At 53.5% G+C, this 15,000-nt stretch overlaps 14 non-coding genes and 4 pseudogenes across 14 annotated transcripts; all 18 read left to right on the top strand.

Annotated features, from left to right (window-relative positions):
- The first annotated feature begins 527 nt into the window (after positions 1–527).
- On the top strand, positions 528–646 carry LOC142202066 (5S ribosomal RNA). Its single transcript, XR_012715944.1, has one exon. It is a non-coding gene; the product is annotated as a 5S ribosomal RNA (ribosomal RNA).
- Positions 647–1,367: 721 nt separating this feature from the next.
- On the top strand, positions 1,368–1,486 carry LOC142202028 (5S ribosomal RNA). Its single transcript, XR_012715907.1, has one exon. It is a non-coding gene; the product is annotated as a 5S ribosomal RNA (ribosomal RNA).
- A 721-nt stretch (positions 1,487–2,207) lies between these two features.
- LOC142201949 (5S ribosomal RNA) lies at positions 2,208–2,326 on the top strand. Its single transcript, XR_012715831.1, has one exon. It is a non-coding gene; the product is annotated as a 5S ribosomal RNA (ribosomal RNA).
- A 721-nt stretch (positions 2,327–3,047) lies between these two features.
- LOC142201995 (5S ribosomal RNA) lies at positions 3,048–3,166 on the top strand. The gene has a single exon (XR_012715875.1). It is a non-coding gene; the product is annotated as a 5S ribosomal RNA (ribosomal RNA).
- A 727-nt stretch (positions 3,167–3,893) lies between these two features.
- Positions 3,894–4,002, top strand: LOC142201419 (5S ribosomal RNA; annotated as a pseudogene).
- A 721-nt stretch (positions 4,003–4,723) lies between these two features.
- Positions 4,724–4,842, top strand: LOC142201511 (5S ribosomal RNA; annotated as a pseudogene).
- A 721-nt stretch (positions 4,843–5,563) lies between these two features.
- Positions 5,564–5,682, top strand: LOC142201811 (5S ribosomal RNA). The gene has a single exon (XR_012715700.1). It is a non-coding gene; the product is annotated as a 5S ribosomal RNA (ribosomal RNA).
- Positions 5,683–6,403: 721 nt separating this feature from the next.
- Positions 6,404–6,522, top strand: LOC142201510 (5S ribosomal RNA; annotated as a pseudogene).
- A 721-nt stretch (positions 6,523–7,243) lies between these two features.
- LOC142201833 (5S ribosomal RNA) lies at positions 7,244–7,362 on the top strand. Its single transcript, XR_012715721.1, has one exon. It is a non-coding gene; the product is annotated as a 5S ribosomal RNA (ribosomal RNA).
- Positions 7,363–8,089: 727 nt separating this feature from the next.
- Positions 8,090–8,208, top strand: LOC142202107 (5S ribosomal RNA). The gene has a single exon (XR_012715983.1). It is a non-coding gene; the product is annotated as a 5S ribosomal RNA (ribosomal RNA).
- A 721-nt stretch (positions 8,209–8,929) lies between these two features.
- On the top strand, positions 8,930–9,048 carry LOC142201832 (5S ribosomal RNA). Its single transcript, XR_012715720.1, has one exon. It is a non-coding gene; the product is annotated as a 5S ribosomal RNA (ribosomal RNA).
- A 727-nt stretch (positions 9,049–9,775) lies between these two features.
- Positions 9,776–9,894, top strand: LOC142201862 (5S ribosomal RNA). The gene has a single exon (XR_012715749.1). It is a non-coding gene; the product is annotated as a 5S ribosomal RNA (ribosomal RNA).
- Positions 9,895–10,615: 721 nt separating this feature from the next.
- LOC142202130 (5S ribosomal RNA) lies at positions 10,616–10,734 on the top strand. The gene has a single exon (XR_012716005.1). It is a non-coding gene; the product is annotated as a 5S ribosomal RNA (ribosomal RNA).
- Positions 10,735–11,461: 727 nt separating this feature from the next.
- Positions 11,462–11,580, top strand: LOC142201819 (5S ribosomal RNA). The gene has a single exon (XR_012715708.1). It is a non-coding gene; the product is annotated as a 5S ribosomal RNA (ribosomal RNA).
- A 727-nt stretch (positions 11,581–12,307) lies between these two features.
- Positions 12,308–12,426, top strand: LOC142201840 (5S ribosomal RNA). The gene has a single exon (XR_012715728.1). It is a non-coding gene; the product is annotated as a 5S ribosomal RNA (ribosomal RNA).
- A 721-nt stretch (positions 12,427–13,147) lies between these two features.
- On the top strand, positions 13,148–13,266 carry LOC142201631 (5S ribosomal RNA). Its single transcript, XR_012715555.1, has one exon. It is a non-coding gene; the product is annotated as a 5S ribosomal RNA (ribosomal RNA).
- A 721-nt stretch (positions 13,267–13,987) lies between these two features.
- Positions 13,988–14,096, top strand: LOC142201558 (5S ribosomal RNA; annotated as a pseudogene).
- A 721-nt stretch (positions 14,097–14,817) lies between these two features.
- LOC142201899 (5S ribosomal RNA) lies at positions 14,818–14,936 on the top strand. The gene has a single exon (XR_012715783.1). It is a non-coding gene; the product is annotated as a 5S ribosomal RNA (ribosomal RNA).
- Positions 14,937–15,000: the final 64 nt, after the last annotated feature.

Below are 15,000 nucleotides of genomic sequence, written 5' to 3'. Positions count from 1 at the left end.
ACCAGCGTTGTGGCTTTTTACTTTTAATAATAGCAGGCTTCATTTCCATAGCATCTGGGCCTCCCGCCGGGCTGGAGGCCATAGCTAGTAACCTGCAGACCAATTTACAGGGCAACACAGGCTGAACATCTTTGCAGGCAACGCGCCCTAGGAAAAGAGAAGCCGACTGAAAAGCAGCTTCGCTTCCAGGCACGGGCAACCATCTCACCTTCTTCCTTAGCCGACTCCTGGACAACGGGCTCCGGCCCAGCTTGCTCTTTCTTTCACCCCCGAGATGGTTTCTTAGCCCTGCGCAGACCCTGCGCCCAGCCCTTTTGAAAGAGGGCGGCTGCGGCCTGTGACTGGTTGCTGAACCACACCTGTGGGTATAAGGGCCGCCCCCAGCCCTTGCACTGCTCCTGCTGGAATATGAAGTTCCCTTAAGAGAAGGCAAAAAGTGAAGAAAAAGGCCTAGCGTGGAGTAGTGCAAAGAGCTGCCGGCAGCCAGACTGCAAAGTAGAAGAGGAGTAAGTGAGAGGCTTGTCTCTGCCTACAGCCACACCACCCTGAACATGCCCGATCTCGTCTGATCTCGGAAAATAAGCAGGGGCGGGCCTGGTTAGTACTTGGATGGGAGACCGCCTGGGAATACCAGGTGCTGTAAGCTTTTGCTTTTCCTCACTTCCACCAGCAGGGGGTCACTCTCCTCTATGCCATTTTTACATTCACTTTTTACACTGCACACTTGCTTCTTTTACATTCGCTTTCTCTCTTGCACTCTTTAGTCCTTGCAAAATCCTAGTATTCTCATTCGTACCGCTATCACTCTTAGCAGCTGCAGCCGCAGCGGGCATGGTGGCCACCAGCGTTGTGGCTTTTTACTTTTAATAATAGCAGGCTTCATTTCCATAGCATCTGGGCCTCCCGCCGGGCTGGAAGCCATAGCTAGTAACCTGCAGACCAATTTACAGGGCAACACAGGCTGAACATCTTTGCAGGCAACGCGCCCTAGGAAAAGAGAAGCCGACTGAAAAGCAGCTTCGCTTCCAGGCACGGGCAACCATCTCACCTTCTTCCTTAGCCGACTCCTGGACAACGGGCTCCGGCCCAGCTTGCTCTTTCTTTCACCCCCGGGATGGTTTCTTAGCCCTGCGCAGACCCTGCGCCCAGCCCTTTTGAAAGAGGGCGGCTGCGGCCTGTGACTGGTTGCTGAACCACACCTGTGGGTATAAGGGCCGCCCCCAGCCCTTGCACTGCTCCTGCTGGAATATGAAGTTCCCTTAAGAGAAGGCAAAAAGTGAAGAAAAAGGCCTAGCGTGGAGTAGTGCAAAGAGCTGCCGTCAGCCAGGCTGCAAAGTAGAAGAGGAGTAAGTGAGAGGCTTGTCTCTGCCTACGGCCACACCACCCTGAACACGCCCGATCTCGTCTGATCTTGGAAGCTAAGAAGGGTCGGGCCTGGTTAGTACTTGGATGGGAGACCGCCTGGGAATACCAGGTGCTGTAGGCTTTTGCTTTTCCTCACTTCCACCAGCAGGGGGTCACTCTCCTCTATGCCATTTTTACATTCACTTTTTACACTGCACACTTGCTTCTTTTACATTCGCTTTCTCTCTTGCACTCTTTAGTCCTTGCAAAATCCTAGTATTCTCATTCGTACCGCTATCACTCTTAGCAGCTGCAGCCGCAGCGGGCATGGTAGCCACCAGCGTTGTGGCTTTTTACTTTTAATAATAGCAGGCTTCATTTCCATAGCATCTGGGCCTCCCGCCGGGCTGGAGGCCATAGCTAGTAACCTGCAGACCAATTTACAGGGCAACACAGGCTGAACATCTTTGCAGGCAACGCGCCCTAGGAAAAGAGAAGCCGACTGAAAAGCAGCTTCGCTTCCAGGCACGGGCAACCATCTCACCTTCTTCCTCAGCCGACTCCTGGACAACGGGCTCCGGCCCAGCTTGCTCTTTCTTTCACCCCCGGGATGGTTTCTTAGCCCTGCGCAGACCCTGCGCCCAGCCCTTTTGAAAGAGGGCGGCTGCGGCCTGTGACTGGTTGCTGAACCACACCTGTTGGTATAAGGGCCGCCCCCAGCCCTTGCACTGCTCCTGCTGGAATATGAAGTTCCCTTAAGAGAAGGCAAAAAGTGAAGAAAAAGGCTTAGCGTGGAGTAGTGCAAAGAGCTGCCGGCAGCCAGGCTGCAAAGTAGAAGAGGAGTAAGTGAGAGGCCTGTCTCTGCCTACGGCCACACCACCCTGAACATACTCGATCTCGTCTGATCTTGGAAGCTAAGCAGGGTCGGGCCTGGTTAGTACTTGGATGGGAGACCGCCTGGGAATACCAGGTGCTGTAGGCTTTTGCTTTTCCTCACTTCCACCAGCAGGGGGTCACTCTCCTCTATGCCATTTTTACATTCACTTTTTACACTGCACACTTGCTTCTTTTACATTCGCTTTCTCTCTTGCACTCTTTAGTCCTTGCAAAATCCTAGTATTCTCATTCGTACCTCTATCACTCTTAGCAGCTGCAGCCGCAGCGGGCGTGGTGGCCACCAGCGTTGTGGCTTTTTACTTTTAATAATAGCAGGCTTCATTTCCATAGCATCTGGGCCTCCCGCCGGGCTGGAGGCCATAGCTAGTAACCTGCAGACCAATTTACAGGGCAACACAGGCTGAACATCTTTGCAGGCAACGCGTCCTAGGAAAAGAGAAGCCGATTGAAAAGCAGCTTCGCTTCCAGGCACGGGCAACCATCTCACCTTCTTCCTTAGCCGACTCCTGGACAACGGGCTCCGGCCCAGCTTGCTCTTTCTTTCACCCCCGGGATGGTTTCTTAGCCCTGCGCAGACCCTGCGCCCAGCCCTTTTGAAAGAGGGCGGCTGCGGCCTGTGACTGGTTGCTGAACCACACCTGTGGGTATAAGGGCCGCCCCCAGCCCTTGCACTGCTCCTGCTGGAATATGAAGTTCTCTTAAGAGAAGGCAAAAAGTGAAGAAAAAGGCCGAGCGTGGAGTAGTGCAAAGAGCTGTCGGCAGCCAGGCTGCAAAGTAGAAGAGGAGTAAGTGAGAAGCTCGTCTCTGCCTACGGCCACACCACCCTGAACACGCCCGATCTTGTCTGATCTCGGAAGCTAAGCAGGGTCGGGCCTGGTTAGTACTTGGATGGGAGATCGCCTGGGAATACCAGGTGCTGTAGGCTTTTGCTTTTCCTCACTTCCACCAGCAGGGGGTCACTCTCCTCTATGCCATTTTTACATTCACTTTTTACACTGCACACTTGCTTCTTTTACATTCGCTTTCTCTCTTGCACTCTTTAGTCCTTGCAAAATCCTAGTATTCTCATTCGTATCGCTATCACTCTTAGCAGCTGCAGCTGCAGCCGCAGCGGGCGTGGTGGCCACCAGCGTTGTGGCTTTTTACTTTTAATAATAGCAGGCTTCATTTCCATAGCATCTGGGCCTCCCGCCGGGCTGGAGGCCATAGCTAGTAACCTGCAGACCAATTTACAGGGCAACACAGGCTGAACATCTTTGCAGGCAACACGCCCTAGAAAAAGAGAAGCCGACTGAAAAGCAGCTTTGCTTCCAGGCACGGGCAACCATCTCACCTTCTTCCTTAGCCGACTCCTGGACAACGGGCTCCGGCCCAGCTTGCTCTTTCTTTCACCCCCGGGATGGTTTCTTAGCCCTGCGCAGACCCTGCGCCCAGCCCTTTTGAAAGAGGGCGGCTGCGGCCTGTGACTGGTTGCTGAACCACACCTGTGGGTATAAGGGCCGCCCCCAGCCCTTGCACTGCTCCTGCTGGAATATGAAGTTCCCTTAAGAGAAGGCAAAAAGTGAAGAAAAAGGCTTAGCGTGGAGTAGTGCAAAGAGCTGCCGGCAGCCAGGCTGCAAAGTAGAAGAGGAGTAATTGAGAGGCCTGTCTCTGCCTACGGCCACACCACCCTGAACATGCCCGATCTCGGAAGCTAAGCAGGGTCGGGCCTGGTTAGTACTTGGATGGGAGACCGCCTGGGAATACCAGGTGCTGTAGGCTTTTGCTTTTCCTCACTTCCACCAGCAGGGGGTCACTCTCCTCTATGCCATTTTTACATTCACTTTTTACACTGGACACTTGCTTCTTTTACATTCGCTTTCTCTCTTGCACTCTTTAGTCCTTGCAAAATCCTAGTATTCTCATTCGTACCTCTATCACTCTTAGCAGCTGCAGCCGCAGCGGGCGTGGTGGCCACCAGCGTTGTGGCTTTTTACTTTTAATAATAGCAGGCTTCATTTCCATAGCATCTGGGCCTCCCGCCGGGCTGGAGGCCATAGCTAGTAACCTGCAGACCAATTTACAGGGCAACACAGGCTGAACATCTTTGCAGGCAACGCGCCCTAGGAAAAGAGAAGCCGACTGAAAAGCAGCTTCGCTTCCAGGCACGGGCAACCATCTCACCTTCTTCCTTAGCCGACTCCTGGACAACGGGCTCCGGCCCAGCTTGCTCTTTCTTTCACCCCCGGGATGGTTTCTTAGCCCTGCGCAGACCCTGCGCCCAGCCCTTTTGAAAGAGGGCGGCTGCGGCCTGTGACTGGTTGCTGAACCACACCTGTGGGTATAAGGGCCGCCCCCAGCCCTTGCACTGCTCCTGCTGGAATATGAAGTTCCCTTAAGAGAAGGCAAAAAGTGAAGAAAAAGGCCTAGCGTGGAGTAGTGCAAAAAGCTGCCGGCAGCCAGGCTGCAAAGTAGAAGAGGAGTAAGTGAGAGGCCTGTCTCTGCCTACGGCCACACCACCCTGAACACGCCTGATCTCGACTGGTCTTGGAAGCTAAGCAGGGTCGGGCCTGGTTAGTACTTGGATGGGAGACCGCCTAGGAATACCAAGTGCTGTAAGCTTTTGCTTTGCCTCACTTCCACCAGCAAGGGGTCACTCTCCTCTATGCCATTTTTACATTCACTTTTTACACTGCACACTTGCTTCTTTTACATTCGCTTTCTCTCTTGCACTCTTTAGTCCTTGCAAAATCCTAGTATTCTCATTCGTACCGCTATCACTCTTAGCAGCTGCAGCCGCAGCGGGCGTGGTGGCCACCAGCGTTGTGGCTTTTTACTTTTAATAATAGCAGGCTTCATTTCCATAGCATCTGGGCCTCCCGCCGGGCTGGAGGCCATAGCTAGTAACCTGCAGACCAATTTACAGGGCAACACAGGCTGAACATCTTTGCAGGCAACGCGCCCTAGGAAAAGAGAAGCCGACTGAAAAGCAGCTTCGCTTCCAGGCACGGGCAACCATCTCACCTTCTTCCTTAGCCGACTCCTGGACAACGGGCTCCGGCCCAGCTTGCTCTTTCTTTCACCCCAGGGATGGTTTCTTAGCCCTGCGCAGACCCTGCGCCCAGCCCTTTTGAAAGAGGGCGGCTGCGGCCTGTGACTGGCTGCTGAACCACACCTGTGGGTATAAGGGCCGCCCCCAGCCCTTGCACTGCTCCTGCTGGAATATGAAGTTCCCTTAAGAGAAGGCAAAAAGTGAAGAAAAAGGCCTAGCGTGGAGTAGTGCAAAGAGCTGCCGGCAGCCAGGCTGCAAAGTAGAAGAGGAGTAAGTGAGAAACCTGTCTCTGCCTACGGCCACACCACCCTGAACACGCCCGATCTCGTCTGATCTCGGAAGCTAAGCAGGGTCGGGCCTGGTTAGTACTTGGATGGGAGACCGCCTGGGAATACCAGGTGCTGTAGGCTTTTGCTTTTCCTCACTTCCACCAGCAGGGGGTCACTCTCCTCTATGCCATTTTTACATTAACTTTTTACACTGCACACTTGCTTCTTTTACATTCGCTTTCTCTCTTGCACTCTTTAGTCCTTGCAAAATCCTAGTATTCTCATTCGTACCTCTATCACTCTTAGCAGCTGCAGCCGCAGCGGGCGTGGTGGCCACCAGCGTTGTGGCTTTTTACTTTTAATAATAGCAGGCTTCATTTCCATAGCATCTGGGCCTCCCGCCGGGCTGGAGGCCATAGCTAGTAACCTGCAGACCAATTTACAGGGCAACACAGGCTGAACATCTTTGCAGGCTACGCGCCCTAGGAAAAGAGAAGCCGACTGAAAAGCAGTTTCGCTTCCAGGCACGGGCAACCATCTCACCTTCTTCCTTAGCCGACTCCTGGACAACGGGCTCCGGCCCAGCTTGCTCTTTCTTTCACCCCCGGGATGGTTTCTTAGCCCTGCGTAGACCCTGCGCCCAGCCCTTTTGAAAGAGGGCGGCTGTGGCCTGTGACTGGTTGCTGAACCACACCTGTGGGTATAAGGGCCGCCCCCAGCCCTTGCACTGCTCCTGCTGGAATATGAAGTTCCCTTAAGAGAAGGCAAAAAGTGAAGAAAAAGGCCTAGCGTGGAGTAGTGCAAAAAGCTGCCGGCAGCCAGGCTGCAAAGTAGAAGAGGAGTAAGTGAGAGGCCTGTCTCTGCCTACGGCCACACCACCCTGAACACGCCTGATCTCGACTGGTCTTGGAAGCTAAGCAGGGTCGGGCCTGGTTAGTACTTGGATGGGAGACCGCCTAGGAATACCAAGTGCTGTAAGCTTTTGCTTTGCCTCACTTCCACCAGCAAGGGGTCACTCTCCTCTATGCCATTTTTACATTCACTTTTTACACTGCACACTTGCTTCTTTTACATTCGCTTTCTCTCTTGCACTCTTTAGTCCTTGCAAAATCCTAGTATTCTCATTCGTACCGCTATCACTCTTAGCAGCTGCAGCCGCAGCGGGCGTGGTGGCCACCAGCGTTGTGGCTTTTTACTTTTAATAATAGCAGGCTTCATTTCCATAGCATCTGGGCCTCCCGCCGGGCTGGAGGCCATAGCTAGTAACCTGCAGACCAATTTACAGGGCAACACAGGCTGAACATCTTTGCAGGCAACGCGCCCTAGGAAAAGAGAAGCCGACTGAAAAGCAGCTTCGCTTCCAGGCACGGGCAACCATCTCACCTTCTTCCTTAGCCGACTCCTGGACAACGGGCTCCGGCCCAGCTTGCTCTTTCTTTCACCCCCGGGATGGTTTCTTAGCCCTGCGTAGACCCTGCGCCCAGCCCTTTTGAAAGAGGGCGGCTGTGGCCTGTGACTGGTTGCTGAACCACACCTGTGGGTATAATGGCCGCCCCCAGCCCTTGCACTGCTCCTGCTGGAATATGAAGTTCCCTTAAGAGAAGGCAAAAAGTGAAGAAAAAGGCTTAGCGTGGAGTAGTGCAAAGAGCTGCCGGCAGCCAGGCTGCAAAGTAGAAGAGGAGTAAGTGAGAGGCCTGTCTCTGCCTACGGCCACACCACCCTGAACACGCCCGATCTTGTCTGATCTCGGAAGCTAAGCAGGGTCGGGCCTGGTTAGTACTTGGATGGGAGACCGCCTGGGAATACCAGGTGCTGTAGGCTTTTGCTTTTCCTCACTTCCACCAGCAGGGGGTCACTCTCCTCTATGCCATTTTTACATTCACTTTTTACACTGCACACTTGCTTCTTTTACATTCGCTTTCTCTCTTGCACTCTTTAGTCCTTGCAAAATCCTAGTATTCTCATTCGTATCGCTATCACTCTTAGCAGCTGCAGCTGCAGCCGCAGCGGGCGTGGTGGCCACCAGCGTTGTGGCTTTTTACTTTTAATAATAGCAGGCTTCATTTCCATAGCATCTGGGCCTCCCGCCGGGCTGGAGGCCATAGCTAGTAACCTGCAGACCAATTTACAGGGCAACACAGGCTGAACATCTTTGCAGGCAACGCGCCCTAAGAAAAGAGAAGCCGACTGAAAAGCAGCTTTGCTTCCAGGCACGGGCAACCATCTCACCTTCTTCCTTAGCCGACTCCTGGACAACGGGCTCCGGCCCAGCTTGCTCTTTCTTTCACCCCCGGGATGGTTTCTTAGCCATGCGCAGACTCTGCGCCCAGCCCTTTTGAAAGAGGGCGGCTGCGGCCTGTGACTGGTTGCTGAACCACACCTGTGGGTATAAGGGCCGCCCCCAGCCCTTGCACTGCTCCTGCTGGAATATGAAGTTCAGTTAAGAGAAGGCAAAAAGTGAAGTAAAAGGCCTAGCTTGGAGTAGTGCAAAGAGCTGCCGGCAGCCAGGCTGCAAAGTAGAAGAGGAGTAAGTGAGACACCCGTCTCTGCCTACGACCACACCACCCTGAACACGCCCGATCTCGGCTGATCTTGGAAGCTAAGCAGGGTTGGGCCTGGTTAGTACTTGGATGGGAGACCGCCTGGGAATACCAGGTGCTGTAGGCTTTTGCTTTTCCTCACTTCCACCAGCAGGGGGTCACTCTCCTCTATGCCATTTTTACATTCACTTTTTACACTGCACACTTGCTTCTTTTACATTCGCTTTCTCTCTTGCACTCTTTAGTCCTTGCAAAATCCTAGTATTCTCATTTGTACCTCTATCACTCTTAGCAGCTGCAGCCGCAGCGGGCGTGGTGGCCACCAGCGTTGTGGCTTTTTACTTTTAATAATAGCAGGCTTCATTTCCATAGCATCTGGGCCTCCCGCCGGGCTGGAGGCCATAGCTAGTAACCTGCAGACCAATTTACAGGGCAACACAGGCTGAACATCTTTGCAGGCAACGCGCCCTAGGAAAAGAGAAGCCGACTGAAAAGCAGCTTCGCTTCCAGGCACGGGCAACCATCTCACCTTCTTCCTTAGCCGACTCCTGGACAACGGGCTCCGGCCCAGCTTGCTCTTTCTTTCACCCCCGGGATGGTTTCTTAGCCCTGCGCAGACCCTGCGCCCAGCCCTTTTGAAAGAGGGCGGCTGCGGCCTGTGACTGGTTGCTGAACCACACCTGTGGGTATAAGGGCCGCCCCCAGCCCTTGCACTGCTCCTGCTGGAATATGAAGTTCTCTTAAGAGAAGGCAAAAAGTGAAGAAAAAGGCCGAGCGTGGAGTAGTGCAAAGAGCTGTCGGCAGCCAGGCTGCAAAGTAGAAGAGGAGTAAGTGAGAAGCTTGTCTCTGCCTACGGCCACACCACCCTGAACACGCCCGATCTTGTCTGATCTCGGAAGCTAAGCAGGGTCGGGCCTGGTTAGTACTTGGATGGGAGACCGCCTGGGAATACCAGGTGCTGTAGGCTTTTGCTTTTCCTCACTTCCAACAGCAGGGGGTCACTCTCCTCTATGCCATTTTTACATTCACTTTTTACACTGCACACTTGCTTCTTTTACATTCGCTTTCTCTCTTGCACTCTTTAGTCCTTGCAAAATCCTAGTATTCTCATTCGTATCGCTATCACTCTTAGCAGCTGCAGCTGCAGCCGCAGCGGGCGTGGTGGCCACCAGCTTTGTGGCTTTTTACTTTTAATAATAGCAGGCTTCATTTCCATAGCATCTGGGCCTCCCGCCGGGCTGGAGGCCATAGCTAGTAACCTGCAGACCAATTTACAGGGCAACACAGGCTGAACATCTTTGCAGGCAACGCGCCCTAGGAAAAGAGAAGCCGACTGAAAAGCAGCTTTGCTTCCAGGCACGGGCAACCATCTCACCCTCTTCCTTAGCCGACTCCTGGACAACGGGCTCCGGCCCAGCTTGCTCTTTCTTTCACCCCCGGGATGGTTTCTTAGCCCTGCGCAGACCCTGCGCCCAGCCCTTTTGAAAGAGGGCGGCTGCGGCCTGTGACTGGTTGCTGAACCACACCTTTGGGTATAAGGGCCGCCCCCAGCCCTTGCACTGCTCCTGCTGGAATATGAAGTTCCCTTAAGAGAAGGCAAAAAGTGAAGAAAAAGGCTTAGCGTGGAGTAGTGCAAAGAGCTGCCGGCAGCCAGGCTGCAAAGTAGAAGAGGAGTAAGTGAGAGGCCTGTCTCTGCCTACGGCCACACCACCCTGAACAAGCCCGATCTCGTCTGATCTCGGAAGCTAAGCAGGGTCGGGCCTGGTTAGTACTTGGATGGGAGACCGCCTGGGAATACCAGGTGCTGTAGGCTTTTGCTTTTCCTCACTTCCACCAGCAGGGGGTCACTCTCCTCTATGCCATTTTTACATTCACTTTTTACACTGCACACTTGCTTCTTTTACATTCGCTTTCTCTCTTGCACTCTTTAGTCCTTGCAAAATCCTAGTATTCTCATTCGTACCTCTATCACTCTTAGCAGCTGCAGCCACAGCGGGCGTGGTGGCCACCAGCATTGTGGCTTTTTACTTTTAATAATAGCAGGCTTCATTTCCATAGCATCTGGGCCTCCCGCCGGGCTGGAGGCCATAGCTAGTAACCTGCAGACCAATTTACAGGGCAACACAGGCTGAACATCTTTGCAGGCAACGCGCCCTAGGAAAAGAGAAGCCGACTGAAAAGCAGCTTCGCTTCCAGGCACGGGCAACCATCTCACCTTCTTCCTTAGCCGACTCCTGGACAACGGGCTCCGGCCCAGCTTGCTCTTTCTTTCACCCCCGGGATGGTTTCTTAGCCCTGCGCAGACCCTGCGCCCAGCCCTTTTGAAAGAGGGCGGCTGCGGCCTGTGACTGGTTGCTGAACCACACCTGTGGGTATAAGGGCCGCCCCCAGCCCTTGCACTGCTCCTGCTGGAATATGAAGTTCCCTTAAGAGAAGGCAAAAAGTGAAGAAAAAGGCCTAGCGTGGAGTAGTGCAAAGAGCTGCCGTCAGCCAGGCTGCAAAGTAGAAGAGGAGTAAGTGAGAGGCTTGTCTCTGCCTACGGCCACACCACCCTGAACACGCCCGATCTTGTCTGATCTTGGAAGCTAAGAAGGGTCGGGCCTGGTTAGTACTTGGATGGGAGACCGCCTGGGAATACCAGGTGCTGTAGGCTTTTGCTTTTCTTCACTTCCACCAGCAGGGGGTCACTCTCCTCTATGCCATTTTTACATTCACTTTTTACACTGCACACTTGCTTCTTTTACATTCGCTTTTTCTCTTGCACTCTTTAGTCCTTGCAAAATCCTAGTATTCTCATTCGTATCGCTTTCACTCTTAGCAGCTGCAGCCGCGGCCGCAGCGGGCGTGCTGGCCACCAGCGTTGTGGCTTTTTACTTTTAATAATAGCAGGCTTCATTTCCATAGCATCTGGGCCTCCCGCCGGGCTGGAGGCCATAGCTAGTAACCTGCAGACCAATTTACAGGGCAACACAGGCTGAACATCTTTGCAGGCAACGCGCCCTAGGAAAAGAGAAGCCGACTGAAAAGCAGCTTCGCTTCCAGGCACGGGCAACCATCTCACCTTCTTCCTTAGCCGACTCCTGGACAACGGGCTCCGGCCCAGCTTGCTCTTTCTTTCACCCCCGGGATGGTTTCTTAGCCCTGCGCAGACCCTGCGCCCAGCCCTTTTGAAAGAGGGCGGCTGCGGCCTGTGACTGGTTGCTGAACCACACCTGTGGGTATAAGGGCTGCCCCCAGCCCTTGCACTGCTCCTGCTGGAATATGAAGTTCTCTTAAGAGAAGGCAAAAAGTGAAGAAAAAGGCCGAGCGTGGAGTAGTGCAAAGAGCTGTCGGCAGCCAGGCTGCAAAGTAGAAGAGGAGTAAGTGAGAAGCTTGTCTCTGCCTACGGCCACACCACCCTGAACACGCCCGATCTTGTCTGATCTCGGAAGCTAAGCAGGGTCGGGCCTGGTTAGTACTTGGATGGGAGACCACCTGGGAATACCAGGTGCTGTAGGCTTTTGCTTTTCCTCACTTCCAACAGCAGGGGGTCACTCTCCTCTATGCCATTTTTACATTCACTTTTTACACTGCACACTTGCTTCTTTTACATTCGCTTTCTCTCTTGCACTCTTTAGTCCTTGCAAAATCCTAGTATTCTCATTCGTATCGCTATCACTCTTAGCAGCTGCAGCTGCAGCCGCAGCGGGCGTGGTGGCCACCAGCGTTGTGGCTTTTTACTTTTAATAATAGCAGGCTTCATTTCCATAGCATCTGGGCCTCCCGCCGGGCTGGAGGCCATAGCTAGTAACCTGCAGACCAATTTACAGGGCAACACAGGCTGAACATCTTTGCAGGCAACGCGCCCTAGGAAAAGAGAAGCCGACTGAAAAGCAGCTTCGCTTCCAGGCACGGGCAACCATCTCACCTTCTTCCTTAGCCGACTCCTGGACAACGGGCTCCGGCCCAGCTTGCTCTTTCTTTCACCCCCGGGATGGTTTCTTAGCCCTGCGCAGACCCTGCGCCCAGCCCTTTTGAAAGAGGGCGGCTGCGGCCTGTGACTGGTTGCTGAACCACACCTGTGGGTATAAGGGCCGCCCCCAGCCCTTGCACTGCTCCTGCTGGAATATGAAGTTCCCTTAAGAGAAGGCAAAAAGTGAAGAAAAAGGCCGAGCGTGGAGTAGTGCAAAGAGCTGCCGTCAGCCAGGCTGCAAAGTAGAAGAGGAGTAAGTGAGAGGCCTGTCTCTGCCTACGGCCACACCACCCTGAACACGCCCGATCTCGTCTGATCTCGGAAGCTAAGCAGGGTCGGGCCTGGTTAGTACTTGGATGGGAGACCGTCTTGGAATACCAGGTGCTGTAGGCTTTTGCTTTTCCTCACTTCCACCAGCAGGGGGTCACTCTCCTCTATGCCATTTTTACATTCACTTTTTACACTGCACACTTGCTTCTTTTACATTCGCTTTCTCTCTTGCACTCTTTAGTCCTTGCAAAATCCTAGTATTCTCATTCGTACCTCTATCACTCTTAGCAGCTGCAGCCACAGCGGGCATGGTGGCCACCAGCGTTGTGGCTTTTTACTTTTAATAATAGCAGGCTTCATTTCCATAGCATCTGGGCCGCCCGCCGGGCTGGAGGCCATAGCTAGTAACCTGCAGACCAATTTACAGGGCAACACAGGCTGAACATCTTTGCAGGCAACGCGCCCTAGGAAAAGAGAAGCCGACTGAAAAGCAGCTTCGCTTCCTGGCACGGGCAACCATCTCACCTTCTTCCTTAGCCGACTCCTGGACAACGGGCTCCGGCCCAGCTTGCTCTTTCTTTCACCCCCGGGATGGTTTCTTAGCCCTGCGCAGACCCTGCGCCCAGCCCTTTTGAAAGAGAGTGGCTGCGGCCTGTGACTGGTTGCTGAACCACACCTGTGGGTATAAGGGCCGCCCCCAGCCCTTGCACTGCTCCTGCTGGAATATGAAGTTCCCTTAAGAGAAGGCAAAAAGTGAAGAAAAAGGCCTAGCGTGGAGTAGTGCAAAGAGCTGCCGGCAGCCAGACTGCAAAGTAGAAGAGGAGTAAGTGAGAGGCCTGTCTCTGCCTACGGCCACACCACCCTGAACATGCCCGATCTCATCTGATCTCGGAAGCTAAGCAGGGTCGGGCCTGGTTAGTACTTGGATGGGAGACCGCCTGGGAATACCAGGTGCTGTAGGCTTTTGCTTTTCCTCACTTCCACCAGCAGGGGGTCACTCTCCTCTATGCCATTTTTACATTCACTTTTTACACTGCACACTTGCTTCTTTTACATTCGCTTTCTCTCTTGCACTCTTTAGTCCTTGCAAAATCCTAGTATTCTCATTCGTACCGCTATCACTCTTAGCAGCTGCAGCCGCAGCGGGCATGGTGGCCACCAGCGTTGTGGCTTTTTACTTTTAATAATAGCAGGCTTCATTTCCATAGCATCTGGGCCTCCCGCCGGGCTGGAGGCCATAGCTAGTAACCTGCAGACCAATTTACAGGGCAACACAGGCTGAACATCTTTGCAGGCAACGTGCCCTAGGAAAAGAGAAGCCGACTGAAAAGCAGCTTCGCTTCCAGGCACGGGCAACCATCTCACCTTCTTCCTTAGCCGACTCCTGGACAACGGGCTCCGGCCCAGCTTGCTCTTTCTTTCACCCCCGGGATGGTTTCTTAGCCCTGCGCAGACCCTGCGCCCAGCCCTTTTGAAAGAGGGCGGCTGCGGCCTGTGACTGGTTGCTGAACCACACCTGTGGGTATAAGGGCCGCCCCCAGCCCTTGCACTGCTCCTGCTGGAATATGAATTTCCCTTAAGAGAAGGCAAAAAGTGAAGAAAAAGGCCTAGCGTGGAGTAGTGCAAAGAGCTGCCGGCAGCCAGGCTGCAAAGTAGAAGAGGAGTAAGTAAGAGGCCTGTCTCTGCCTACGGCCACACCACCCTGAACACCTCTGATCTCGGAAGCTAAGCAGGGTCGGGCCTGCTTAGTACTTGGATGGGAGACCGCCTGGGAATACCAGGTGCTGTAGGCTTTTGCTTTTCCTCACTTCCACCAGCAGGGGGTCACTCTCCTCTATGCCATTTTTACATTCACTTTTTACACTGCACACTTGCTTCTTTTACATTCGCTTTCTCTCTTGCACTCTTTAGTCCTTGCAAAATCCTTGTATTCTCATTCGTACCTCTATCACTCTTAGCAGCTGCAGCCGCAGCGGGCGTGGTGGCCACCAGCGTTGTGGCTTTTTACTTTTAATAATAGCAGGCTTCATTTCCATAGCATCTGGGCCTCCCGCCGGGCTGGAGGCCATAGCTAGTAACCTGCAGATCAATTTACAGGGCAACACAGGCTGAACATCTTTGTAGGCAACGCGCCCTAGGAAAAGAGAAGCCGACTGAAAAGCAGCTTCGCTTCCAGGCACGGGCAACCATCTCACCTTCTTCCTTAGCCGACTCCTGGACAACGGGGTCCGGCCCAGCTTGCTCTTTCTTTCACCCCCGGGATGGTTTCTTAGCCCTGCGCAGACCCTGCGCCCAGCCCTTTTGAAAGAGGGCGGCTGCGGCCTGTGACTGGTTGCTGAACCACACCTGTGGGTATAAGGGCCGCCCCCAGCCCTTGCACTGCTCCTGCTGGAATATGAAGTTCAGTTAAGAGAAGGCAAAAAGTGAAGTAAAAGGCCTAGCTTGGAGTAGTGCAAAGAGCTGCCGGCAGCCAGGCTGCAAAGTAGAAGAGGAGTAAGTGAGACGCCTGTCTCTGCCTACGGCCACACCACCCTGAAAACGCCCGATCTCATCTGATCTTGGAAGCTAAGCAGGGTTGGGCCTGGTTAGTACTTGGATGGGAGACTGTATGGGAATACCAGGTGCTGTAGGCTTTTGCTTTTCCTCACTTCCAACAGCAGGGGGTAACTCTCCTCTATGCCATTTTTACATTCACTT

The sequence above is a fragment of the Leptodactylus fuscus genome, chromosome 4, assembly GCF_031893055.1.
Source record: "Leptodactylus fuscus isolate aLepFus1 chromosome 4, aLepFus1.hap2, whole genome shotgun sequence".
Taxonomy (NCBI): Eukaryota; Metazoa; Chordata; class Amphibia; order Anura; family Leptodactylidae; genus Leptodactylus; species Leptodactylus fuscus.
This window is presented reverse-complemented; position numbering and strand designations above follow the sequence as displayed.